This window comes from Diceros bicornis, chromosome 41 (genome assembly GCF_020826845.1).
Source record: "Diceros bicornis minor isolate mBicDic1 chromosome 41, mDicBic1.mat.cur, whole genome shotgun sequence".
Taxonomy (NCBI): domain Eukaryota; kingdom Metazoa; phylum Chordata; class Mammalia; order Perissodactyla; family Rhinocerotidae; genus Diceros; species Diceros bicornis.
This window is the reverse complement of record NC_080780.1, coordinates 6,599,207-6,626,606: the sequence shown is the minus strand read 5'-3', so window position 1 is coordinate 6,626,606 and position 27,400 is coordinate 6,599,207. Positions and strand designations below refer to the sequence as shown.

General features: G+C 43.3%; 1 protein-coding gene across 5 annotated transcripts in view; it reads right to left on the bottom strand.

Moving 5' to 3' along the window:
- IKZF1 (IKAROS family zinc finger 1) overlaps positions 1-8,076 on the bottom strand; it is a 96,425-nt gene extending 88,349 nt beyond the window's left edge. For 4 of the 5 annotated variants that reach the window (XM_058534790.1, XM_058534793.1, XM_058534794.1 and 1 more), the window contains exon 1: positions 7,948-8,076. The gene's annotated coding sequence lies outside the window, so the exon portion shown is untranslated. Of the gene's footprint in view, positions 1-3,893; positions 4,054-7,947 lie in introns of those variants that run through there. The other variant, XM_058534792.1, reaches the window with a different exon arrangement.
- Positions 8,077-27,400: the final 19,324 nt, after the last annotated feature.

The window sequence follows — 27,400 nt, the reverse complement described above, 5'->3', positions numbered from 1 at the left end:
TGCAATTCTGTCCTCACATTTTTTCTAGGGGCAGGAACTGATATGCAAAAGAAGAAGGGTCAGAGGGAACTGAGGAAGCCTTTTCAAAATACAGCCAGAAACCCTGCTGTTTGAAAACCTTCTTAGGAAAGAGGTATTTAATATAGAAGGAAAAGAACCACGAGAATATTTTTAAATGCCAGAATGGAGCCACCTTTCTCAAAGTGAAGTATAAAAAAATGCGAGATACTGTATTAAAAATTTTAAAATACTAGAGAAAATGGAGCTGGAGACAGTTCTCTGTGCTCACACACCTGCTCTCACAACAGGTCCAGGGCTGGATTTCAGGGGCCCAGGAATGTCCCGGCCTTGCACACCTGCTGTATCTGTGCTCTGTCACACGTGCATCTCTCACAGAGAAAGAGGGGCCTTCCTCCCGAAGACCCGCTGCACCACAAAACCACTGCTTCCCAAACTACTAACAGTAACTCCTGTTTATCCACACCGTGCTGGTGGCACACACGCTCAAAATTTACATACGCTTTTATAGGACTTTTCCTGATTTTGACCATCATCAGAGGCCAGTTCCTAAGTAGCTTCCTTAAATATAAATGGCTTTTTACACTTCATCACTTAAGTAAAGAAATCTAAATTTAGAATCAATTTCTTCTACTTTCTTCCCGATTTTAGAAGACTTCATGCATGGCCAGCAACTGTGCAACAAAACGAGGTGCAATAAAAATGAGACCTATATCTTAGAAAAGGATAGAAACTGCCTCAAAATAATGACTTGCACAGATATTCCCCAAAGTGCTGATGTCTTGTCATTTATTATTAAAAAAATGAAGAGACAGAGGAGCTCAGGATCAGTTTTTGTGTTTCTATGCTTTTCAATTTTTTTTTCATTTTTTAAAAAAATAGATAAATACAAAGTTACAATATTAACTAAGTTCTTCATTCAGCAAGGCAATATGCTGTCACAAAGAATACAGCATCTTATCTTGCCTTCTTCGCAGCAAATTTATCTTAAGATACCAGTAGATCATTTCCTGTGGACATGTGAAAAGTCACAATTAAAACTGTACCTAGTAGAAAAATCCACTTGTATACCCATAACATTACAAAAAATGAACCTGTAATAATGAGGTTTCTACAAGGCCACTGGACTTGTAGTTAAAGAAGGGCTTGTGTGAGATTCTTTGGCGAAAGCTGTATTTTATTCAGATCCAAGGAGTAAAATTATGCAAATCTTCACAGGCATGTCCAGTTGTTTACAAATCCATACGTATATATTTATACGTATATATTTATTAACAATAACTGAAAAGCCATTGTTGATTTGCCCACTGAGGACACTGTCTTAGGTACTGTAACTTTTTTTCATTTTATTTAGATAAGTCTACTGTCTAGCTGTTGGGGAGACAAGATCTACAAATCTAGATACAAACACGGAGAGAAAACATGTTCTAGAGCAAACACATCATGGGATTCATTGGTACCCAGATATCTACTTACCTCTTACTCCCTGCAATAACAAGGCTGCTTTGGCTCAACGTGTAATACGGAATATTTGGTCCTAGCTCCAGAGAGGAGGGTGCAGACATCCTGATGACTCTGACTCTCCGTATTAAGACCACACAGTTTCCAGGCTAACGGGAAATTCTCCCTGAAGGACTTGATTCTGAGCTCAGTTCTGTTTACAACACTCACAAAACTATAGTCAATTAAAATGAGGTAACTTTTCATAAAAACTATTAAAAAATCATCTACGTTCACATTTTTAAACTGTGTGCACAGTGTACCAAATATGGATTAAAAAATCGGTTTCCTTAAATCATAGCTTAATCTCTTGGTAGCTTTAGTACTTTGGAAATTCACCTTGTTCACCCCAACTTCAAATGGCTCAGCTGAAGCCAAATTCAGCTGTGTCTGACAAGGGTAGAGGGAAGAATAAATGTATCAATTATTTGGTAAAAAGGATTGCTATGGGCAATAAACCAAATAATTACAGAAAAGAATATCACTTGACATTTTGAATTGGCTCTTTAGTTGGATCAAATTAGCAAGAAAATTTCCAGATTTCCATTTCATTCTATGAAGGACAGAGAGCTCAGCACTGGCTGTCTTGTAACCCAAACCTCGAAGGATCCTGAAGATGAAATGTCAAACACCACAGAACAGGTAACAAGGTCCGTATGGATACAACATCCCAGTGACTATCAGGCCCAACCGGGAGTGCTTGGAGCCCATTCTGTAACCCACAACCTTTAGCCTACAATGTCCTCATGCAAACCAAGGGGGAGGGGGTGTCATCAGTTGAGCCTCACAGAAGCTTACAACTTCCTCATTTTAGGGCTACAAAACGGCATGTCTTTATTTATAATCGGGGACAAAATGCCCATGTCCATCAGAGAGCAAATTACGGGAAAATTCACTTTAAACATTATAGTCAGATTTTTCTGCAGCCCTTAAATAAGTTTAAATTATTTATTTTCAATGTTTTAAGTGGTTTTTTTTTTTAGCAAATTACATTTCCTTGATAAAAGCCTTCTCTACTCTAAATTAAACTGAAAATTCTTTAAATTCAGGGAAACATATACAACTCCAGACAGAAGCAAGAAAACACATGTAGAAAAGCACTAGAAATTTCCAACCCATTTTTAAATGGTAATTAATTGCCTTATCTCTAACAACCTGAGATAATTAGCACTATGATTTTAATTTAATGAAGTAGGATATACAATTTATCAATGTTTTCACTGTGGATCTCTTTGAATATCACTTTAATTTTCTGCCCTACACAAAACTCAGCACAAATGAAAGGAAAAGGTCACTTTTTTAGGTTAAAAGTGGGGTTTGCACTAGGGGGTCGCTGGCTCTCTCGTTTCCATTAAAAGCACTGGAGGACACTTCAGAGTGCTTCAGCAGTAAGCTTATAAAAGATCAATTCCTCATTTTCATTTCTCCTAAAGATTCTAAATTAAACATTTTTCCCATTAGGTCTACAGAGGTATCTTATGTGCTATTTCATTTGTTCCAAGTTTGCCAGTGAAAATCTGATTTACCAACAAAAAATTACCAAAAACCAATGAATCAATATTCATAGCAGAATTCCTAGCTGTAGAAAAGGACTCTAATCCAAACCATATTGTTCAATTTTAAACAGTTTCAAACTAACAGAAAATGCTTTAGAATGTGATTTTAGTATATGATCTTAAAAATGGAGCATAAAAATCAATTTCAGTATGTATAAGGCCATTAAAAAATACTTTATGCAGCTCAGCTCTTAGTTGTTTCAATCGGCTCTTAAAAACCCCACACATGAAAGAAAGAAGGAAGACGGAGAGAGAAGGAGAAGGAGGAGAAGGAGAAGAAGAAGGGAAGAAAGGAGGGAGGGAAGGAAGGAAAGAAGGAGGGGAGGAAGGGAGGGAGGGGAGGAAGGATGAAGGAACGATGCTGGGTCCCCCTCCACATTCTCACCATACCCTAGAAGCTGTGCATCAACTGTATCTCCATTATAGCTAACTTTTGGCGCGAAAATGGCAGGAAGAGAGTCAGATTTCCTTCAGCAGTGAGCTGATTGCTGAAGAAAAATGAATCATTGCACACTTGGATGAGAAAATATGAAGAAGGCACTTTCCCACTAATTAGGCCCCATTTTCAGCCATTCGTTAAGCCGTGGCCTCGCGCCATGACCTATCAGGAGGTGGAGCGTGGGACAACCCGAAAGCAGAGAGTGCAAATGAAGCATAATGATGCTCTCCATCACCCTGAGACAGTCGGCCAGGAGGGGTGTGGGGCAGGTGCTGGGGCGCAGGCCACCCCGCTGCCGAGACACCATGCCACCGGGAAGAGAGGGCACACTGGCTATTCCCATCTACGCAAGCACAGCAAAGAAACCGTGTGGCACTCACCAGTGAGCCTGTGCCTCCTAGAGACCAAAGGGGTGCTGCCTTTCCCACACAAATCCTGCCTTTGAGGATTGGGGTCTTCGGACCCTGGGCCGCCCGCCCAGAGTCCTCTCGACTCAGCCACCTGGGAGGGACCCTGCTGCCCGGGTGGCGGGTCTGTCTCCTCCGCCACCGCCTTCACACTCCACTGGGGCGGAGAGAAAGGTGGAACCATTTGCCAAATATGCAAAAAAGGAGGGAAGATAGTTTTCTCTCAGGAAAACACAGGCAGGAAGGGAGCCCGTGCTTCCTGTCCTGACCAAAGTGGGTTCAGAGATTATTAGGACGTCTGATTTGACAGGCTTGTGGTGGAAGAGGGAGCTCTTTTAGTCAACAGGAATTGTGAGTTCCCCAAAGGCAGAAAGGGCCATGGGAGAAGGGAAATAGGGCCAGGCCTGTGACGGGGAAGACAGTGGCCCCCACGCTGGGGACTCTGGGTGTTCACCATTTTTAACAGTTAATCACCAGGCAGGTCACTGAAGGCACCCATGGCGTCCACCTACTTATCAGAGTAAAATAGAAGAAGGAAAAAAGTCAACTGAACCGAGCAGGCCCCTGCTTGCAGTGTAGACTTCAGCTGCTTTCCCTTCAGACCCTTCTCAGGAGTGACCCCCAGCGACACACAGTGCAGCAGAGCAGGCCCTGCCCACTCCTCCACTTAGAAACTTCCTTCAAAGCTTCTCTTGTTTGCTGTGTTTCACGGGTAATAACACAGCACTTCACTCTTAATGTTTCATAACATTTGTTAGAATATCATCAAGCATTTAAAAACTACGCCACACACAACCCATTGAAGCAAGGACACTGAAAATGGAAGGACGTGAACATATATTACAGGAGATGCAGAAAGATAACGTGAGGTGTGAAGTCATAGATTAAACTTCAAAGCACAACAGGAACGCCACAGGTCTACGTGGAGAAACCAGTGCGAGCTTTTAGTCGACACCATGATAAAAACAGTTTTGTTGCTATTGCTATAGTCTGGTTTGGGTGCTGAAGTCCCTGACGAACCCCTTTCCCAACTCCCTCCTCATCTGAATCTTCAAGGCATGTGTGTATAATGCCAACGCTCCGAAACTCAATCTTCCTAAGATCTAGATGCCACATGTACATGTACTTGCTTTAAACAAAACAGAATGATCTGTCTCAAGGCGTAAACTGGATCAATGGTTCTCCTCTTGTCAGCCTCAAAGGATGGGCTTCTTGTGGCTTTTACGTGTTCTATTTGCTCCTATGCAATGGAATCATTACACACACATGTCTGAGGGCTCTGCAAATATGAACGTACCAGCACCGGACAGGGAGTAACGTTAATGGGCAGGGCAGCAGGTGCAGCGGCTCGCGGCTAGAAGGAGTCACGGTGCCCGAAAATGCTTATCATCTTAGAAACAGCAAGGGTTGCCAGAGAACCCAAGAGGGTCTTGGTTTGCTCTCTGTGAGCTGGACCCACTGACATGAATCTCTGTTAGAATAAGCCAACAAAAACCAATACTTATGTCACAGTGAAATTATTTCATAATTACACAGATTTGAGGAGGGGAAAAATGCCGCTAAATGTTGCTATCCTTGACAAATTCTGGGTTAACTGCAGTACACTGCATGCACATACAGTATTAGGCAGACACCCAAAGTACTAACATCACTTATGCCTAAACTCATCATTATAAATAGGAAAGTACATCTTGTTTTAGTAAAAGGTAAAAAATAAACAAAACCAGAAAGGAAGGGCTTTATTACCCAGGTTGGGTCTGTCTAATGTTAAAACTCTTTCCCACCTTGTCCCCATGCATCTCTCTCTACACTGTGTACACGCTCTGTGCGTGTGAGCACACGCATAGAATTCTTTATTTCCTCTATCTATTAATACATGCAAGCTTGAAGTATATATATAATGCGTGCGTGTGTGGGGTGGGGGCGTTTCATAGCAGGACACATAGTAGACAGCACATATACACATAGTCTTCTCTCAAATTTCAAAAGTTTGACATCTATATTGACAATATGCTATTACATTAACCAAACATGAAACACACAAATCCAAATCAAGGAGAAAAAATCCCCAAAGCAAAGAACCACCATCCTCAAACCCTACGTCTCTAGTCAAGTGAGGAAGACGCAGTGGCCAGCAGCACTGCTGGGCTTCAGACCTCCCAGCCAGGAAATTCGCTACAATCTTAAATTTTCAACAGAGGAAATAAATGGCTTCAAGGACAGCCACACTTTACATTCTCTCAGGAGACTGGGAACCAACTTCTCAAAAGGGTCAAACATGACACAGGCACTTTTACTGACAGACCCGTGGGCTCCTCCTACAAGACCAGGGGGATGGGCTGATGCTCCTGAATTGTGCAGGACAGGTGGTTTTCCAAGATGTGGCATTTTAATTAAAATACTGATGAATTAAACAAACAAGCATGATGGAGCTTCTAAAACTCCTGCCTTCAACTATCCCCATGAAACAAAAGGGGAGGAAAACATGACCATTTAACTTAATAAAATGTTTTGGTCATCAGCTCTGGAGGACTTCAAGACCGGGAAGGACATTTTTTTCCACATAAAAAAGATATAAACATGTATGTTCACGGGAAGTTTTGAAATCAGATACATTATATCAAACCAGAATCATATAGGATTTTAAAATGTGACATCATTATTTACATCTGTGTGTACTTGTTATTTTTTCACACGTCCTGCATATTCTATGGACTAAGCATAGAATATGCAGTATGCTTACGGAGTATGCTTACTCCATAAGCATTCTATGGAGTAAGCAGGTAATATTCTTGTCACAGATATTTGTCACTGTTTAAATTTTAAGCCATGTACCACACAATCTGATTTGTCACTGAAACAATTCTGATATATTTAATATAAATAATACTTAAATTGTTACTTTTAAAATCCCATATAAAAGATGAGTCCAATTAACTTCATCAAACATCTTCAAACAAAGAAATAAATTCAAGAGGCTCAGACCATTTCCTGTAGGTTTCTCTCTCCTCTCAACTCATAACCAAAGTGAACCAATCCTTAAATCATTTAAATTTCCATGAAAGTTTAAATATTACGCATATTAAATATTTTCAACTTCCATAAATTTTTCTCTTTTAACAGAAGTTGATTTGACTAGTAAGGAGACATTTCTTCAACACCAGTTTGTCTCTCCAAGTTTAAAACTAGTTACCTCAAAGGTGAAATACACTGTCGGGAGCAGGGTGGGAAATTATGAGTGTGCAACCTGAGCGAAGCACACTGCCTTGAGACTCACTCTGGGCGGGCTCTAGCCAGAGAGAGAGAAGGGAAACTGCTGTTGAAGGCTGTGCCTGATCAGACCCTATTGAATCATCACACTTTTCACTCTCTAGATGCCATACTCCGTGCCTCCAACTTAGAAGAAAAATAATCACACCTTCACAAGATTCCTGAGGAATCACCAAGGATCCCTGACAAATTTTTAAAACACATTTCAAAAACAGTCGCAAGTAACCTGATGCCTTATTACCGAGGGGATTCATAACCTGACAGCCAAAATTGCAGTCAGCAAAAGTACTACTAACTTTTCAAACCGGCATAATTCCTATTTTGCAGAAAGCAAGTTCAGACACGATCTAATTGTTCTACAGGATAAGCAAAAAGCTCTCATCTCAAAAATAAGAAAACAAAGCTCTTTATGAATGACTATAAAAGCTGACTTCCGTGATCTCACTATACAAGTATATATCAATTTAAATAGAACGGAGCTAGACCGTCCTCCTCACTGTGACAGCGGGGCGCCTCAGAAGTGCCCCACCGCCAGCCTGGTCCTGCACCTGCGGTCACAGCATACAGTGGCGAAAGCTTTGACAAAAGTCAACGCTCACGCTGTCCCCAGAAAGGAGAGACAGACGAATCTGAGTGAAACCAGGGATTACAAATCTTACTGCTTTGTCTTTTCTTTCTTTCCTTCTCTCTCTCACTCTTTTTAAATCCACCAGCTTCTCCAAGTTTTCCTACTGAAATTCAATTTGAAAACACTCACGTGGATTTGTGCGTCGCACTTTGGGGGCCAAGATTGATCCTCGGGTGCGAAGAGCAACCTCGAAGCCGGGTTTCCCACTGCCCTGCCGGGCTCGCCCGGATCGGCCGCCTCGCCGGGGCCAAGCGTCCCGCCCGGCTCGGCTGCGCTCCGCGGGGACCCAGGCACTGTCGCCGCAGTCGCCGCCCCGGGCGCGGGCCGCGCAGGCACTTGTTAGAGTGCCCTGCTAACTTGGCCGCCGAGCTCTTCCCAGCTTTCTTTCACAATGACTTCCTGAAGTTGCTCACTCGCATTGTTCCCCATTTCTCTGCCACACTCCCCACCCCCCGCCGGCTCCGACCCGGCTTTCGCGCTCCCGGCCGGCAGCTGCCCCGCGCGCACAGCGCCGCCCACGGGCCGCGCACCTGAGCCCCTCCGCGCCGCGCCCCCGCGGGCCAGCGCTTCGCCACCTGCGGCCGCCCAGAGCAGCGGTGGCCCGAGCGCGCGCCCGCCGTCCGGCGCTCCACAAACTTTGGGGTTGCGCACACTGCGGGTCCTAGCTCCACCCGCTCCGCAGCCCCCCTGCCCCGCGTGCACGTCCGGGCTCTCGCCGGGCTCGTTGCTCCGGAACACGGAGCGGGACGGGAGCGGGACTCGACCGGGGCGCGGGGCGTGGAACCGGGCGTGGAGCGGGACTCGGAGCGCGACATCGATCGGAGCGCGGAGCGGGACATGGATCCGGGCGCAGAGCGAGGCGCGGAGCGGGACTTGGAGCGGGACACAGAGCAGGGCGCGCCGCCCCCGCCTCCACCACCGGGTCGCCCGCTTGCGCGGCGCCGTCCCGACCGCAACTCCGAGGCCGCGCGCACAAACTTTGCCGCGGCGCGGGCCTGGACCTCAGCCCCCAACGGCCGCCGGGGCGGCGGCGGGCGCGGGCCGTACCTGCTGGTGCCGCCGCCGGCTGCAGCCGGCTCGCCCGCGCCGGGCCCGCTCGGCGCGCCGCCGCCACCCCCGCGCGCAGCGCGCCCGGACCCTCCCCTCCCCGCCGCGCTTCCTCATTCCAGCGCCGCATCGCGCCGCAGCCCCGCGCGGCAGGCGGTGGCCGGCGCTCTGCGTGTTGGGCCGGGTGGCCGGGTGGGCGCGCTGGGGGACCCGCGCTTAACCCTTGGGGGCCCGGCGCGGGCGACGCGTGCGGGACAACCGGAGGGGGTGCGCACTCCCCGGGCCCAGCCACCCTGCGCCCGAGGCCTCTCGTCCGGGCACCCGCATGCTCGCCCCGCTGGGGCGACTCGAGGGACTCGGGACACTGTGAAGCACTTTCCCCAGTGTCTGGGGGCGTCCAATGCCGGCCCAGCTTCCCTTCCCTCGAACTGGGGCCACTTGGCTCCCAGGTTCTGGCTGCGACCCCAGGTTATGAGTGCCCACCCGAGGGGGGAGGTGGGAAAAGTTGATCCTCCGTAAGTGAGGGAAGGTGCGATTCATTTTCCCAGACAACCAATGGAATACCTCTCGTCTCTCTTCCCTCCCACTTGCTCACGGCAGAAGTTAGGATCGCGCCTTCCATCTCGGCCTGTGTGCACATGCAAGTGTGAAAGGGCGGCAGCGGGAGGAGGTGACACCGAAGGCAGTGCTGCAGCCCTGCTCCGCTGCGCTGTGCTCAGACCTCTCCCTCCCTGATCCCCGAAGCGCGAGTGTATGGCGCTGTGTGTCTCAGTTACAACAGGAATGCCGGCTCTGACAGCGCACCTCTTCACACTCTGCAAGGAGCCCATCATTTTGATTAGCCGGGCCCCACCCTAGCAGGAGCCAGGCAAGAGTGTTCAATCTGAGCAGAAGAGGAGGAATCATGAATTCAACAGATCTGTCCCGAGCCCCTCAGGCGCGAAAGGAGGGACTGGGATGAAGGAGACGCGGCTCCCGCCCTGCAGGACTTGCAGGGACGCATCGGGAAGGCCAGCGCGGCCCTGTGAACGGGACAGACAAGACCTCTGCTTAGCTGGGGGAAGACGGGGTGACTTCCCACGAGGAGAGTGAGGAAGGGACTGTGGGCCGTGAGGGGGACACAATGTGCAGGCCTTCCAGGTGGAGAGGACAGGGGACAAAGGTAACGTGCGGAAAATGTCGCTTCAGAGCAGTTGAGTGTGGCCGGGGCAGCAGCCACCAGAGAAGGCTGTGGCCTGGCTGAGGAGGCTGCTGGGGGCAGTCCCAGGCACCAGGTTGAGGGGCTTCGCCTGGAGCCATCCTAGGAGAAGTCTCTTCTACCTTCCATGAACCACAAACAGCATCTGGCCAAATTCTCCCTGGACCACTTATGCAACACCTACTACTCAGCTGGTCCCGAAAGAAATTCCTCTGTGCTGAGCCTGAGCCGGTTAACCCCCTGCTTAAAGGCCAGAGGGGGCGGGACTAGTAAAGATTCATTGGTTTAACTCACAGTCCTCCCCTTACCTGTATGACCTCGGGCAAGTTATTGAGCCTCATCTTCCTCATCTGCAAAAGAAATAAATGCTGCGTCATCCTAAAGAGTCCTTGTCAGGATTAAATGAGGCAATAAATTCAAGGCTCAAGGCCTAGGGAGACCAAAAATGTAGTGGAGGGGTCATGGGGCACCTCTGGTTCCCGGATGCATGCAGCACCCTCGGCCCGCAGTGTGTCTCCTTAAATGTGTGCTGTGCTCCCCAGGAGTGGGAATCAAGAACTCAGGCATGGTCCTCTAGCCAAGGCAGATCCTCCTGAGGCAGAAGAGCATGAGACTTAGAGCCCAGACAGTTTGGGCTGTGCGATCTTGATCAAGGCCCTTAACTTCTCTGAGCCTCAGTTTCTGCATATATTGGTGGTAATAATATAAAGTACTTCACAGGATTGTTTGTGGATCATGTAGATCACATATGAAAGCTCTTGCCATATGCCTAGCAGAGAGGAGGACACGTGAGTAGTAACTACTCCTTATTATTAACCCTGATAACTACCAGTGTCCTGTTGAGACGGGGAGTAAACTGAGTAGAGTCAGGCTCCACATCCCACTCCCCCCAACAGGTGGTGCAGAAGGAATTCAGGTTACAACCTGGGGTCTGTGGGTAGGCACATTGGAGGGGCAAACATCAGGGGCAATTGAAACATCTGTGATACTTTAAAAAAATCGTAAGTCTAAAGTTATCTTGTTTCTTTAGCAAATATGTATATATATATTGCTGTTTTCATAATGTGTTTAATAGAGTGTTTAATAAAGTCTAGCTTAGTTTATTCAGGGAATAATTGCTAAATTACCCATCTTTCTTCTTTGAGATGATATCAAAATAATAAAGAGCATCTATAGAATTAATCAAACGCTATTTATTCGGAGCTTACTCTAATAAGAGAGTCAGCTACTGGCACTTCTGGCAGACACTGGACGGAATTTTTAAAGGAAAGGGGGCTTTGTAGAGTGGAAGGATGGTTGAGGTGATATGATCTGGTGAATAGTTTTGTTTCTTACTAGCTGTGTGAATCTTGGCAAGTTACTTAACCTCTCTGAGCTTCAGTTTGTTATCTGCAGAGCATACCTACTTTACAATGGTGTTGATAGAATTAGGTGAAATTAAAGGAGATGATGCATGTAATTAGTTATTATTATAATTGTATTTTTCTTCAATTTAAAAAAATCTGTTAAACAGCAATAAAGGAGCATCCTTTATTTCCTCCAGCAGTTGGGAAACAGCAAGAATAATTTTAAGTAATAGGAAAAGTTTTTTTAAAAAAAGTTTTTTTCTGTTAACTTATACAGGGTTAAACTAATACAGAACTCATGTACTTTTGTTTGAAAAGGAACATGAACCTGAGGAGAAAGACCTAGAACTTGGATGAAACTTTTGCAACAAAGACTCTGCTTCTTTGGTTTCTTTTTCCCAGTTTCCACCATCTCCAGCTTCTGCTTCTGCTGTTTTTGAAAACTAGCAGTTGCTGGCCTGGGGCAAGGTTCTTAACTCCTTTCCTTGGGGCTCACTCCTTGGGTTTGGTTCTTTCTAAGCACAGACCACTGGCTCCCACCTGCTTCTGGAAGTGAAGCCACAGGACACAGGGAGGGGTGGGGAGCTCACCTGGAGCCAGCACTTCCAGCTGGCAGTGCCTGGGTGGGAAATGCCCAGTGAGCCAGAAAGAGACCCTTCAGGGTACTCCGTTTCCTGCAGCATTTATAAGGCCTTCTACAGAGCCTTGGTGGATCCTGGTTTTGAAACCCACAGAAATTCAATAGCTCTGCTGATCATTCACATCTCTGCCTCTAGATTTTGAATTAAGGATGTGCTGCAGCTGACAAACAAATTCTTCCCACTTTGATAATTCTTTCACTTTATTCCCGTTGGTATTTGTAAGAAGAATACACTTAGATTCTCAAAATGGTGACTTCTATCAATATCATTCAGAGGTATTAGAAGAAATTAGAGGATGAGAAGAGATTAGAGATTTAGAGATGTTAGAAGAGACTGAAAAACAAACTGAGTCATAGTGATTTGGAGAAGACAGATTCACCCAACAAGCTTTCTGATGAAAACTTTTTGAAAATGCTTTGAGTGAGTAAAGGGAAAGTAGATATTTGACTGACCTGAACAGACCAGAATAAAGAAAAACAGAGAGGTGGGTGTCATCCGCCAGTTGATTACACTGTGTAGGAATGGGATTAGAACACCATTTGTGGAGGTATAAAAACTTTTGGTGGCATATATTCATTCATTTATTCAAGGAGCATGCATTCATTGAGAGCCTACCACTGCGGGTGCCGTTGGAGAGACAAGTAGTCCCAATAAAGCATAAGATGTGTTCTTATCCCTTAAGAGCCTTCCAATCCAGTAAAGTAGAAACAATTGCATTTCGGTGGGAAACGTGTCATGGTAAATTTAGACACAGCCTTTGGAACACAGAGGATGAAGCCACTAAGTGGTTGCCAGATGTGGGAGAGGCTCTGTGGACACAGGGAGGGAAGGGAAGGAAGAACATAGAGGAGGCGTAAGGAATGCTGATCTTCCCCACATACGGGGACTTAAAAAGAGCTTTTTCAAAAGACAGACTTAACCAAAGACGAATGGTAATATTCTAGTAAGCCCACTATTGAGCCCAGGTCTGTGAAGGACATTTCCAGACATAGTTTCCCCATCTAACAATGCAGCAAGGGCAGCATTGTGGTACCAATTGTACGTAGGACACTAAAGCTCAGAGAGGATGGCTTGCCTGCTGTTGAAGGTTAAGTGACAGACTCAGGAGCCAAACTATTTAGATTTGGTATCCTGACAAGTTACTAGGCTTCTCTATGCCTCAGTTTCCTCTTCTGTAAAATGGGAATAGTAACAACAACAGTAGAAATAATGATAACAACAAACGACAAGACCACCTTCCTCAGGAATGTTCCCGGTCTGGGAGTTAGTGCATCATAGGCATACTTAGATGGATCCCTGGCAGATACTAAGCACTGAATAAGCGTTCGATATTTGAAGTATTCAGTTTCCAAGTGGTTGGGCTGGGATCCAAATCTTGGTCAGTTCCTTCAGCTGTGGCCCCTGCCAATGCCCTGTTTCCCAGCAGAGAACTGAGATCCCTTCCAGGATTCATTCCTTTAAGAAATCCTTTTCCAATTGGTGGAAAGTGTTTCCTGCCTGCGGTCTTTCAATTTTGTATTTCCCCTAAGGCTAAATCGCCAATCTTGGAGGCACCGATCTTGGAAAAGGGATCAGATGGGCCCGTCCAGGAAAGATTATGGTTCGTGAATGGGCTTTCCAATCTGTACAGTACATAGACATTTAGTCTGGTTACTTTTGTATTGTTATAGCAACTTTCTCTTTTCAGCGTTACTAAATTGTAAGTCTTTCCTGCTCAGTCTTTAAAGGAAGTGGGATAGTTTTGGAGAAGGGATTGAGCTATGGGACTCTACAGTGGCAAGTGTCCTAAAAATCTTGGCATCTCTCCCCATCGACGGCCCCATACAAGGTCACTGTAGACACTTAGTTGAGTTACTTCACCTCCCTGAGCATCGCATCCTCATCTCTACAACAGGGAAAGTCAATACTGCTTCATGGGATTGGCATAAAGATTGAATGGAGTGTGACTGTAAGTCTTTAGTCCTAATACCTGGTAATCAGTCTTGGTTCCTCTTTCCTTCCATTCCTCTGATTAGAGATGTCCATGTAGATTCTTGGAACGTGACATCTAGCAGACAGCAGGTAAGGAAGAAGACGGAGTACCTGAAAGGTGTTCACAGATTCACAGTTGGGACTAACCTTTACCTAGCTGCAAGGAGATCATTTCTTTATCGAAAGAGAGCTTGCAAAATTATCTCAAAGTGGTCGAAGCAAAGTCTGGCTGGTTCCAGGAGTAGTAAGTGAGCATTTATCTAGGGCTTTAAAGTTTACAAAAAACTTCCATAAACATTTCATTTGAACCTGATGATGTCAGTGAGGTAGACATGCAGGAGGCCACCTTGGCCTGGTTTTTCTCTTTGTCATTGGCTGCCCCTTCTCAGTCTCCTTCCTAAAATGCAAGAGTTCCCCAGACGAGGCCCTGAAGATAGTTTTCAATGTCATCTCTGTACTGACATCTGCACTTCAGACCTGCCTCTGAAATCAGACTCTGGAGTGTCTGACTGCCTCCTCGACACTGTCACCCGGAGGCCTAATTGACATCTCCTATTTACCATGTCCTCAAACTGAAGCCCTGATCTTTCCCCTCAAACCTGCTTCACTGCAGCCTTCTTCATCTCATTCAAGAGCAACTGAAAATTGCTGAGGCCAAAAAACTTCTTTCTCTTACCATCCAATCCGTCAGAACCTGCTGCTGGCCCTGCCTCCAACAAGTATCCCTACATAATCCCACCTCCTCCCACCTTGTTTGTAGCCGCACTGGTTCAAACTACGGTCATCTTCATCTGCAAACTGTGGGGCCTCATAGTTGCTCTCTACTTCTGTCCTTGTCCCTCACAGCACTCAGGGAAAGCCTGAAAAAAGCTAAGTCAGAACATGTGCTTCTTTGCTGGGTGGCATTCCAGCTTTCTTGGAGTAACAGCTGAAGTCCTATGAGGACGTATGAGGTTTTCTTCCTCCTCACCTCTCTCCCCTACAACTCGCGTGCAGCTGCTCGCTGTCCCCCTTGCTCACCCGTCTTCAGCCACTTTGCTCTGCTTTGCTATTCCTCAAGCTCCCGGGACGGCTCACTGCACTCGCTGTTCTCTGGATACCTGCCTGCCTGCCTGCCCTCTGACCTGCTTCAAGTCTTTGCTCAGACGTCATCTTGGCTCCCAGACTGTACTGCCCACCCTTCATAAAATGCAGCAACCCTGACTCCCACGCCATCCCAAGCATCCCTATTCTCCTCTTTTCTTCACGTTTTTTCCACAGCACTTATCATCTTCTAACATGCTGTATAACTAACACTTATTTTGTTTACTCTCTATGATGATAAAGATTTTTTCTTTGCCTGTGTTGTTTCCTCAGTGCCTGGAACAGTGACCGGGACACTCAGCAGATATTTTCCATTTGTTGGTATTACTTTAGAAGGGTTCATCTGCGTTTTTTAGCTCATAAAAAACTATTTTGTTTAATCATATGACCAGAAGTTGTCATATTGTGTTTCCAATCTGTACAGGAACTGTGTTTTCCTAGCCTCACAGCTGGAAGGAGCCACCTTCTCTTTCTGTTCTCTGTCCGTCTGGAGTGCCAAGCTCATGCATGTGGCAGTGTTGCTTCTTTACCTGTTTAATGCTCTCTTAGCAATGATGACTTCAGCACAGAATGTTCCACATTTCATTCCTTCTTGGGTCTATAGAAAAATGGACAATTTAGTTCACCCTATCCTTATATATGCATTATTCTGTTCATTTTCAAGCTATTTTCCAAAAAGGAAGCAAAGAATAATTTAAAAATGCAGCACTTCAGAATCATAATGAACTTCCCCTAATCCTGTTCTGGTTATATGGGGCAATTATCCTAAGTGAGCTGATACCTCCTTATTTCTGCAGGATAAGCACAGATTACAATTTGGTAAGACCAGGAGTCAGTTTTTCTCAAAGTTGGTGATTTAGAAATTATTTAAAGATATAATATATTCTGTAGCTACTCACAGGCCAATGGCTATGTATTCTTTTAATATTTACTCATAATATTCTTATTACTTGCAGATATGTTTTTCTAATGAAGAAAAAGAACTCATTTTCTGTGATATGCATCTCAGGAACTGGCAACTTTATTTCTACTTCAGAGCTCAAAGACACAATTTCCTTTAGCTTAAACAGTGTTTTGCAATTAAACTGAAGGATTGAATTCTCATTATAATATGCCTTTATTTTCTATGATTATATCTCATAAACATTTTCTGCTGAGCAGCATGTTTCCAATACATTGTATTGAATGACCCTGCATTCTGGGAGAAGGAATAATGTTGTCTTGATTTACAGATGATAGCAAAGGCTACCTTTGAAAACAGAGCATGTGGAATGAAGATCCCATTCTTTGGGGCAAGTTAAGATAGGGGATTTGTATGTGTTGATAAGACAATTGACTACAGTTGGGGACACATTCCATGGTCATCAAAAGATGACAAGCCAAGTGACTAACCTGGGGATAGGACCAAGGGATTTGGCTCCATTAGCTAAGCACAGGTATGCATTTATGGATCGTTTAATCAATATTATAGATCAACATAACCTGTATGCTAGTTTAATTACCTTATTATTAGATTATTATTTGTAAAGCAAAAGTTGGTTCCGTCTTGCTCTTACCCCTCCAGCCTGTGAAGAGCCCTGTGCTCACTTCTGATGGCAGCTTTTGGCCCTTTGGATTCCAATGCCATTAAGGCCATAAAACACAGAGTGTTGTACCAAATGATTGATGCCATTGGAGCCTGGCTGCCTGATGCAGCAGAGTTCTCAGAGCCAATCCCAATGCAGTGGTCCATAATCATACACTTAGCAGTTGCTACTCCACTACAGCAGTGCGTCAGTAATCATCACCAAAACACGCCGGACTCAGTTCTCCCAGCACATATTTCTTGTACGTTCCTGGAGCTCCCGTTGACTCAGTGAGAGCTCCAGGTGCCTAGGGTAGCAGTGCAGCGGCGTGCGCAGTGCTCAGTGATTTATATTTGTGTGGCTTTTGAGCTAATCAGCAAAAAGTGCTCATCAATCTTCTCCTCCCCAGGAAGTTGGACCACATTATTATTCGTATTTTGTGGCTGAGGAAACTGAGGTAAAGGAGCCTTTCAAAGTGAGGAGATTGAAAAAAGAGAAATAAAGCTACTTCTTGAGAACCTGAAAATAATGTTTGACATCTGATCTTCTAGCAGGTGGTATTGAGGGTTTTGACTACTCGGCAGAAATAGCATTTTATGGAGATGCTCACCAGTGGAAAACACTGCTGCCCCACTGGGATGATTCTATTTTACTCTCTCAATATTGTTTTTCTTTTAGCCGAGGCTTGGCAAGCTGGTTGATGTAGAAAGGCCAATGGGACCAATTTCCCGCTCTGCCTCCCCTTGACTGAGTTAGATGGAGAAGCGCCCCATGGTCACTGCCCTTGGAGTTGCCAAGACTCAGCCTCCGTCGCCTTACAGTAATACCTGACAATACATGTAGAAGGGCGTACTGCATGCCTTGCTGCTTTCCTTCCTCCAGGATAGGCTTGCACTAGAATCATTTCCTAGGTATAATAAATTTAGGAGCCTCCCACAGTGGAGCTGACAGCAAAGGCAAAAACTGTCAACCCACCTCCCCCCGTGATGGAAAACTTCTCAAGGTTTTCCCAGCAGTGCATTAGGCAGCTCTGTAAGAACCCACTGTTGTGCACGTTTTGAGACTTCACATCTTCCATTAACCAATTCTAAGACAGAAGACCAGTGTCTTTATTTCCCATGTTGTTGAAGTACTTTACATAGACTTTAACCCAGTTGCTAAATTGCTTGAATTTGTTAAATGTACAAAAGGGCCTACTCCCCGTTGATGGAGTAAAAGTAGATGTTTGATTAAGTAAGTAGCTAGATGTGCTTTTTTTTTCCCATCTGGATGTGTTAAGGGGGTATGTTTGAAACTTAGCACTCAGTTCATGCCTTTCATAAGGGGAGGGAAGAGAGTATTTAGCAAGGTTAATAATGACAGAAAGAGGAATTGACACCACAAAAGAAAAAGAATCATTCTAGCATTTCATGACAGTTCAAAGACAGATGTCGTTGGCTAAGTGAGAATCTCGTAGACATGGGGGTAATATACACCTTATATGCATATGGATTAATGAAAGCAGACTGTCAAATTGGTGAGTGTAAGGTTGTCAAATATGAGACATAGCTGCAGAAAACCTGGAGAACTACTTACTATTTATTTCTTCGCTTAAAGACTCAATCCTGTTGTCTTTTCACAGACAAAAGACCAAGTAATTTAAGGACTAAGGCAGGTCAAGTGTAGGATGGGAGTGAAGCTTTGTATCGGGGCCTCCTGAGGACGTCAGTGTTAGTCATCTATTCTCACTTGAAGTACATTTTTCATCTTAATCATATGCACACCATTCCCTTTTGTTTAAGTAGACTTTAGTTCATCCAACAGGGCCATATCTAATTCCATCTTCCTGATGTCCAAGATGAGGGATTCTAGAATTGCAATTGATGAGACTCCAGATTGAACAAGTTATGTTCCAAGTCCCTTGGAATTAGTTTGATAATGGCAGTCAATCCTACTGAGGTGGTTTGAGGCTCAGCCATAACACGAGATGCTTTAGAGAGGCATCACTGGCCTTCTGAGCTTTGGTGGGAGTTGGGTAGATGGAGAGTGTCACCAGCCAGAGATGGTTTGGTAGATGGAGAGGGTCACTAGTAAGAGTCAGGAGACCTGGTTTTGGTCATACTTCTCTCTCCAACCTTGGGCAAGTCATTCAGTTCACCTTCCTAAGCTCCAGTTTCTTCATTCATAAGATGATGGTGATTGACAAGATGATGTCTCCTAACTGATACTTTGTGACTTGGTTTTGGCTTTGGCAGTATATTTCTGTGGGCTGGCATGGAACTGGGAACAGCCTGGGGGAAAAGCTCTGCTGGCTCTTGCCCCATTTTCTCTAAGTGTACTCTACCTCTGCCTTTCAGCCCCATGCCATCCCAAAAGGCCCCAAGCACGAGGGCTAACTCTGTTAAAAGCAGCCAGAACTTATTACACCCTCAAACATGCACAAACACCACCAACCCGATCACCTACCAACCTATAGTGATTAACCCCTTTGGCCAAACCTGGATGTTTTGACTTCAGGACTGTGTGAATAGGAGTGAAGAAGTTAAGAATTCTCCTAATGTGAAGCACAAATAAAACAGATGAATGCTGGAGATAAAGATTCACCTGACTTTGATCTGTGCAGTGCCCTCACAGAGAAGTTTTATGTTTCTTGCCAGTGACAGGAGTTTCCTTGGAAAGTCCTCCTGAGTAAAAGAAGAAAGACACCTGGCGAAGACCAGGACTCTTGGGAAAGGCTGCTTGCTGCATAAACAAGGGAGATTTAAGGAAGATGAGTTAATAGAGGACTAAAATAAGTATATCGATCTGGGGGAAATCCTAAACTCTGCTTTGAGTTAGGCAGTTGGGTAAGTGGGGAATGCTTTGGGGAAAACCCATAACTTCCCCAAATGCCTATGTAAATGCCTACAACATGGAAAATTAGCAGGAAGACCTTGAGATCTCAGCACCCACTATCACTTCAATTGGAAATATTGAGCTGCAACTGGGGAGAGGCAGTAAAAATAAGAATTACAACTGACTTTAGGTTCAAAGGCCTACGATCATCTGATGCTCAGAAAAGAGAATGTGATGAATGTGTAGGGAACATCGAAGTGAAGCACAAATCCTTTGTAGGAAAAGAGAATCCAATAAGAATTATAAAAATATGTTCGACAAACTATGCAAAGCAAGTAGATGAAATTGTCTCTGGTTAAATAGGCAGCACACCCTAAGGAAATGACCTGGGGGATATTTTGAAATAGATATACATCGTCCAAAAGGGTTTTACATGGTAGGTGAAATTTTCTTAGTATTAAAGATGGATACGTTGGGAAAATGGCATGTCAAAATGTCCTTATTAGAGATGCATACTAATGTATTTATGGGTGAAATGAGCTTTGCTTTAAAATACTCCAGCAAAGCAACAACAATAACAATAATAAATAAAAAGAGCAGTTGAGAGATGGAATCACGTTGGTAGTAACTTTGATAATTGTTGATGTTGAGTGATGGCTATATGGTGATTCATTATATGATTATCTCTGCTTTTGCATATGTTTGAACATTTCTCTGATAGTGTTTTTTAAGAAAGAAAGAAAGGGAAGACGAGAAGACTGTTATTTAAATACAAATGATATTTTGAGAAAATATTTGCAGTGACTATGAAAGAAGGGTTACATTTGCTAATATACAAAGAGCTTTTACAAATTAACAAAATAATAAAAAGAAATGTCAATAAACAATGGGCAAAGAACTTAATTATACAATTTACAAAATAAATGCAAAAAACACTAATGCAAGGAAAATATTCAACTTTAGTAGAGGTTAAAAAATGAAAATTAAAATAAATTGTGAGATATGACTTTTTGTTTACCACTCCTCAAAGATCGTTGTTAAGGGTTGAAGAAATTGGGGCTTGTTGGTGGCATTCCTAGGATGGTTTAGAGGTCAGGTTAGCAATCATATCAATATGAAACAAAGTGCAAAATGTGTAAGACTTTTTACTTTGCAACTTCAAGGAATGCATGCTCAAGATATAGGTGTGCATGTGAGTGTTTAACGTTGTTCATTAGAATGAGGTTTTCTGAAACAAAAATTGAAAACAAACTAAATTTTCATAACAAGGTGAAATAATATTTGATATACTCATATGAATGAGTAGTTTGGAGCTGTCAAAGAAGATGATGTATATCTATTTTCTGAGATGAAAAGATATCCACTATGCATAGTTGAGTGAAAATTCAAGTTGCAGGATAGTTTTAAGTATTTCACAGGTATTTCGTACATATATCTAGAAGACTATTCACTAAATGTTAATATTACCTGTGGGTGAGAGGTTCTTGAGAGATTTTTATCTTGATAATTTAAATTTTTTTATCTTGATAATTTTATCTTGATGATTTTCTATATTCTTTGTACTGCATTATAATTCATTAGTAATACTTGATATTATCAATAAAGCTATGTACATTAAAAAAATGTAGTGGACATAACTCATGTGATTTGCTTCCTTGAATTAAAAAAGTGTAACAAGAACCTGAGATGAGTCAAAATTATGTTGGAAACTATCATATAATAATTGATTCATTCTTAAGTGGAAAGAAAATACATAATAAGCAAAGACTGTTTTGAAAATTAATTTAAATGTGAGAGATAAATGAGTCAGTGTTGGATGCAGATATTTTGATAGGCTGATTATTGACTTTATCAGGAAAGTGAAAGACTGAGTTTCTTGCACAATGGCAAGTAAAATCCAGACCTATAGAGTTTAGAAAGACACATAAATATGTCTCCAAAAACATTGAAGATGAATCTATCACACAACTTGAACCCAAAGATTTAGCACACACTTGTGGAGGTCAAATTAACTGAAAAAAAAAAGTAGATGTACTTTTCAACTACTATAATGAATAAAATACTCCTTAAGAACATGAAATGAAGGTGAAAAACAGTACAACTCCCCACTTCCATAGAGAAGAAGCTTAAAACACAGAAAAATTCTGGTTTTGCATAATGGAAGCACTAGTTTCTGAAATAAAGTTAACTAATGAAACAAACAAATTATGCTTTTGAAGCATTTATTGTCTTTTATTTATTGTGGTAAAGTATACATAACATAAAATTTATGTTATAACCAATTTAAAGTGTGCAATTCAGTGGCATTAAGACATTTAAAATGTGCAACCATCACCACTATCTATTTCCACAACTTTTTCATCACTCATCAAGCAGTCACTCCCATTGGCCCCTTCCACCAGCCCCTGGCAATTACTAGTCTGCTTTCTATCTCAATTGATTTGCCTATTCTGGACATTTCATATAAATGGAATCATACAATATGTGGCCTTTTGTGTCTTGTTTCTTTCACTTAGCGCAATATTTTGGAACACAATGTTCATCGTGTTGTATCAGTATTTCATTCCTTTTTATAGCTGAACAATATTCCACTGTATTGATATTTTGTTTATCAATTCATCTGTTGATGAACATTTGGATTGCTTCTACCTTTTGGCTCCTGTGAATAGAGCTCCTGTGAACATTCGTGTACAAGTTTTTGTTTGAACATCTTTTTGAATTCTTTTGTGTATACACCTAGGAGTGTATACTATGTATGGCAATTTAATGTTTAACATATTGAGGAACTGCTAAACTGTTTTCCACAGCAGCTGCACCATTTTAAATTCCTACCAACAATGTATGATTGTTCCAATTTCTCCCCATCCTCACCAGTACTCATTATTTTCTAATTTCTGGATTATAGCCATTCTAGTGGTTGTGAAGTGTTATCTCATTGTAGTTTTGATTTGCATTTCCCTGATGACTAATGACTTTGAAAATCTTTTCATATACTTGTTGGCCATTTGTACATTTTCTCTGGATAAAGGTCTATTCAAGACTTTCACTCATTGTTTAATTGAGTTGTGTGCCATTGTGTTGTTAAGTTGTGAGTGCTCTTTATATATTCTGGCTGTATACTAGATTTTACATATTCTAGTATCCAGAATTGTATCAGATACATGCTTTGCAAATATTTTGGTCTGTTTTGTGGGTTGTCTTTTCACTCTCTGGGTGGTGTTCTTGATGTGCAAAAGTTTATAATTTTGATGGAGTCCAGTTTATCTATTTTGTTCTATTGTTGGTTGTGCTTTTGGTGTCATATCTTAATGTAGTTTTCATTGCATTTTGAGATATTCAAATTTATCTATTATAGGAACCCTGGAGTGTTTTATAATCCATGATTATTTATTTAAATATATTTTCTTTTCCTCAAAGGATTTCATATAAAAATGTCTGTTCTCATTTTTTTGTTGTTGTTTAAAAAACACATGCTCTAGGGCCGGCCTGGTGGTTTAGCGGTTAAGTGCGCGAATTCCACTACTGGTGGCCCAGGTTCAGAACCCCAGGTGCACATCGACGCGCCGCTTATCCGGCCATGCTGAGGCCGTGTCCCACATACAGCAACTAGAAGGATGTGCAACTATGACATACAATTATCTACTGGGGCTTTGGGGAGAAAAAGGGAAAAAAGGAGGAGGATTGGCAATAGATGTTAGCTCAGGGCCGGTCTTCCTCAGCAAAAAGAGGAGGATTGGCACAGATGTTAGCTCAGGGCTGATCTTCCTCACAAAAAAAACAAAAAACAAAAAACAAAAAACACATGCTCTTAACCTATTTGGTGAATATGGAACTCTATTGTAAAATTAAGAAGTTGGGAACTTTTCATGGGTTTTATTAGTTTTCTTAAAAAAATTATGACCTAAAAACTACAGGTTCCTATGTTGGGAAGATGAAACATATGCTAGAATTTGGAAGAAAGTGACCAAAAAGTACTCTCGAAAGATGATTTTATTCAGTGCAATTGGATCCAAGGGCTTATATTTTCTGATGCTTAAGAGATCAGAAGAGGTTATGCACTGAGCCATCACTCTTCATTGAGGAAAAGAAATAAAAACATAGTCTTCAACTTTAAAAAGGAATTCAGGATGGTTCTAAAAATCCCATGATTAACTTAATATCAATTCATAGACTATAAGAATAGTAACCAGATGGATTACTAGTGAGAAGTCAAATACTTGAGCTCATTTTGTTTTTAGTTTTATAAAATGGGATGCAATCTTAGTTTTGGAGAAAATTGAGCCAAAATAAAAACCAACATGGAAGCACTGCAATAATTCCACACAGAAACATCCTTACAGAGTTTGTTTTTTTGTGTGTGTGTGTGAGGAAGATTAGCTCTTAGCTAACTTCCGATGCCAATCTTCCTCTTTTTTGCTGAGGAAGATTGACCTTGGACTAACATCCGTGCCCATCTTCCTCCACTTTATATGGGATGCTGCCACAGCATGGCAGAGTATGCTGTCAGAAACTTCATTACCAGTAGAATAAAAAGCATGAAAGTACAGACACCTCACCAAAGAAGAGATACAGATGATAAATAAGCATATGAAAAGGTATTTAACATCACGTCATTGAGAATTGCAAATTAGGGCCGGCCCGGTGGCTTAGCGGTTAAGCTCTCGGGCTCCTCTGCTGGCGGCCCAGGTTCGGATCCCAGGTGCGCACCGATGCACCGCTTCTCCGGCCATGCTGAGGCCGTGTCCCACATACAGCAACTAGAAGGATGTGCAACTATGACATACAACTATTTACTGGGGCTTTGGGGGAAAAGAATAAATAAAATTAAAAAAAAAGAGAGAATTGCAAATTAAAACAAAAATGATATACTACCACACATCTATTAGAAGGGGCAAAATCAGAACACTGAATGCTGGAAATAATGTGGAGCAACAGGAACTCTCCTTCACTGCTGGTGAGAATACAAAATGTGCAGCCACTTTGGAAGACAGTTTGAGAGTTTCTTACAAGACCAAACATCCTCTTACCACATGATACAGCAATCACGCTCTTTAGTATTTACTCAAATGAGTTGAAAACTTATGTTCACACAAAAACCTTCACATGGGTGTTTATAGCAGCTTTATTCATAATTGCCAAAACTTGGAAGCAACCAACCTGTCCTTCAGTAGGTGAATGGATAAACTGTGGTACACCCAGAAAATAGAATATTACTCAGCACTAAAAATAAATGAGCCATCAAGCCAAGTAAAGACATGGAGGAATCTTAAATGCATGTTAATAAATGAAAGAAGCCAACCTCAGAAGGCTACATACTGTGTAGTTCCAGCTCTATGACATTCTGGAAAAGGCAAAACTTGGGAGACAATAAAAAGATCAGTGATTGCTAAGAATTAGTGGGGAGGGATGAATAGGCTGTGAACAGAGCATTTTTAGGCAGTGAAACTACCCTGTATGATACTATAATGGTGGATATACATCATTATTCACTTGCCAAAATCCACAGAATGTACAACACCAAGAGTGAACTCTAACGTAAAGTATGGACTTTGGGTGATTTTGATGTGTCAATGTATGTTCAATGATTGTACAAATGTGCCACTCTGGTGGGGGATGTTGATAGTAGGAGAGGTTATGCGTTTGTGGGCATGGAGAGTATAAGGGAAATCTCTGTACCTTCTGCTCAATTTTTATGTGAACCTAAAATGCTCTAAACAATAAAGTCTATTTAAAAAGAGCATGTAAGTGGTAGGTTTGTTTAGAATGCCACAGGTAGATTATTCTAGAAAACTGGGTCTTGAAACTTATAAGGTTAGAATTCCCAGGGTAGGTGACGAAATGGCTTATCAACACAGTTTTGGCTCCCTACCCTCAAATTAAACCTGATAAAACTATAGGAATTAACAAAAATTAACAACAGTAAGCTTGACAATCTCTTCAGGAGACTGAGGACCGTTCTGAACTCGTGTGTAAGGGGGAGATGGGTGGCGATAGCCTGGGGGAGAGGAGGGCCAGAAACTGCAGCGAGATGACAGACTGGCAGAAAGAATTTTTACCTCTCCTCTTGCCTTTTGCCCACAAGGCTGGGGGCAATTACTGCTTCTTTTCTTTACTTTATAAATCTTCAGCAAGGGTCCAGATCACTGATACCAGTACTTGTCGGGTGACATCGGGGCAGAGATAAGGCCTTGTGTGAGGTCTTGAGGAAAACAGATGGACAGATGGGATGACCAGCTACCCTTAGGCATTCAACTCCCCATCCCTCTGATTCTAAACCCCCAAAGCTAGAAAATGATCCCTACAAGGCTGGCCCCTTCAGTGCTGCTACACCCTTTGGGAGCAATTCTCGCATCTGAGTGCATCACCTGGAGGGCTTGCTGAAATGCAGATTGCTGGTGCCCACTCCAGAATTTCTGCTGCAGTAGGTAGAGGGTGAGGCCCAGTAATCTGGTGTCTAAAAAGTTCCAGGAGCTGCTGACACTGATACTTAGGGGCATGTCCTTCGAGAATCACTTCCTAAGTGTTTAAAGGTGAAACCCTAACCTAGAGTATCTGCAAAGAGGCCTTTGGTGGTGTCGCTCTGGGCTCTCTCCCCTCCCCTTAAACTCTTGGCGCTAATGCAGCCCAGCACCTGCCTTTCCTAAACACACATAACTCCAGCAGCCGGTGCCCCTAGAAAATGAGCTCATCAGATTAGACATCTGAAGATGTGGTACCACTACTTCAAACAACAGCAACAACAACAAACTGGACAGCAAACACTATCTGAAAACCGTGGTTAAATGTTAATTGAAAGAATTTAAGATTTTCAAATAAGCAATACACCTTGTTATAGATTGAATGTTCATGTCCCCTCAAAATTCATATGTTGAAGACCTAACTACCCCACTGTGATGGCATTTGGAGGTGGGGCCTTTGAGAAGTAATTAGGTTCAGATGAGGTCATGAGTGTGGGGCCCTCAGGATGAGATTAGTGCCCTAAACAGAAAAGGAAGAGAGACCAGAGCCCTCTCTCTCTCCTCTATGTGAGGACACAGTGAGACGGCTGCTCTCTGCAAGCCAGGAAGTGGGTTCTTACAAGAACTGAATCTGCCTGCACCCTGATCTTGGACTTCCAGCCTCCAGAACTGTGAGAAGCAAATGTCTGTTGTTTGAGCCACCCAGTTGGTGGCATTGTGTTAAGGCAGCCCAAGCTGACTAAGATACACCTCACTTCCTATCAGGGCCACATCACCAGTGTACTGAGGTGAGCTCTTAACACCCTCTCTTCCTCCTAAAATTCTAGGCACAGCCACATCCTAACCTGTTTCCTGTTCAGCCTTCTCAGAAGGCCAGATACTGAGCACAATGATGAAATCTCACCTCTGTTTGCCATCTTATAAAGGCCTTTCAGGGTTGTATCTGATTGCTTACAGTTTGGATGACCACCTTTGTTGGGTTGTGTCCGTCCAGAAGCTGACCCTGAAATGAGGATTTGTGTGTAGGTGGTTTCTCTGGAGATGATCCCAGGAAGCCTTGGTGGCAGAGCTGGAAGGTGAGCCAGGGAAGGGAAGAAGCCCGTGCTGGTGCATTAATGAGTAGGTGACCACTGTGGGCTCCTGGAGCTGAACCCCAAAGGAGACCTCTGGGCATGACGTAGCATACACCATACTTTTGTTCCACCTGTGAAGCAAGGAAGTTTGGTGCTTAAGCCACTGACTCATGTCAGTCACTGATGGAGAGCTGCTCCCCAGAGGCAATGAGTTTCTGGCACTTCCATCCAGTGACCAGTGTGTGTGTATGTGTGTGTGTATGTGCATGTGTGTATATGTGTGCCTGTGTGCACACATGTGTATGTGAGTGTGTGTGTGTGTATAGGATCAGTGGGAGCTGAGGGGACGGGCATCTACATCACCTTGCTACCTTATCTTTTCCCAG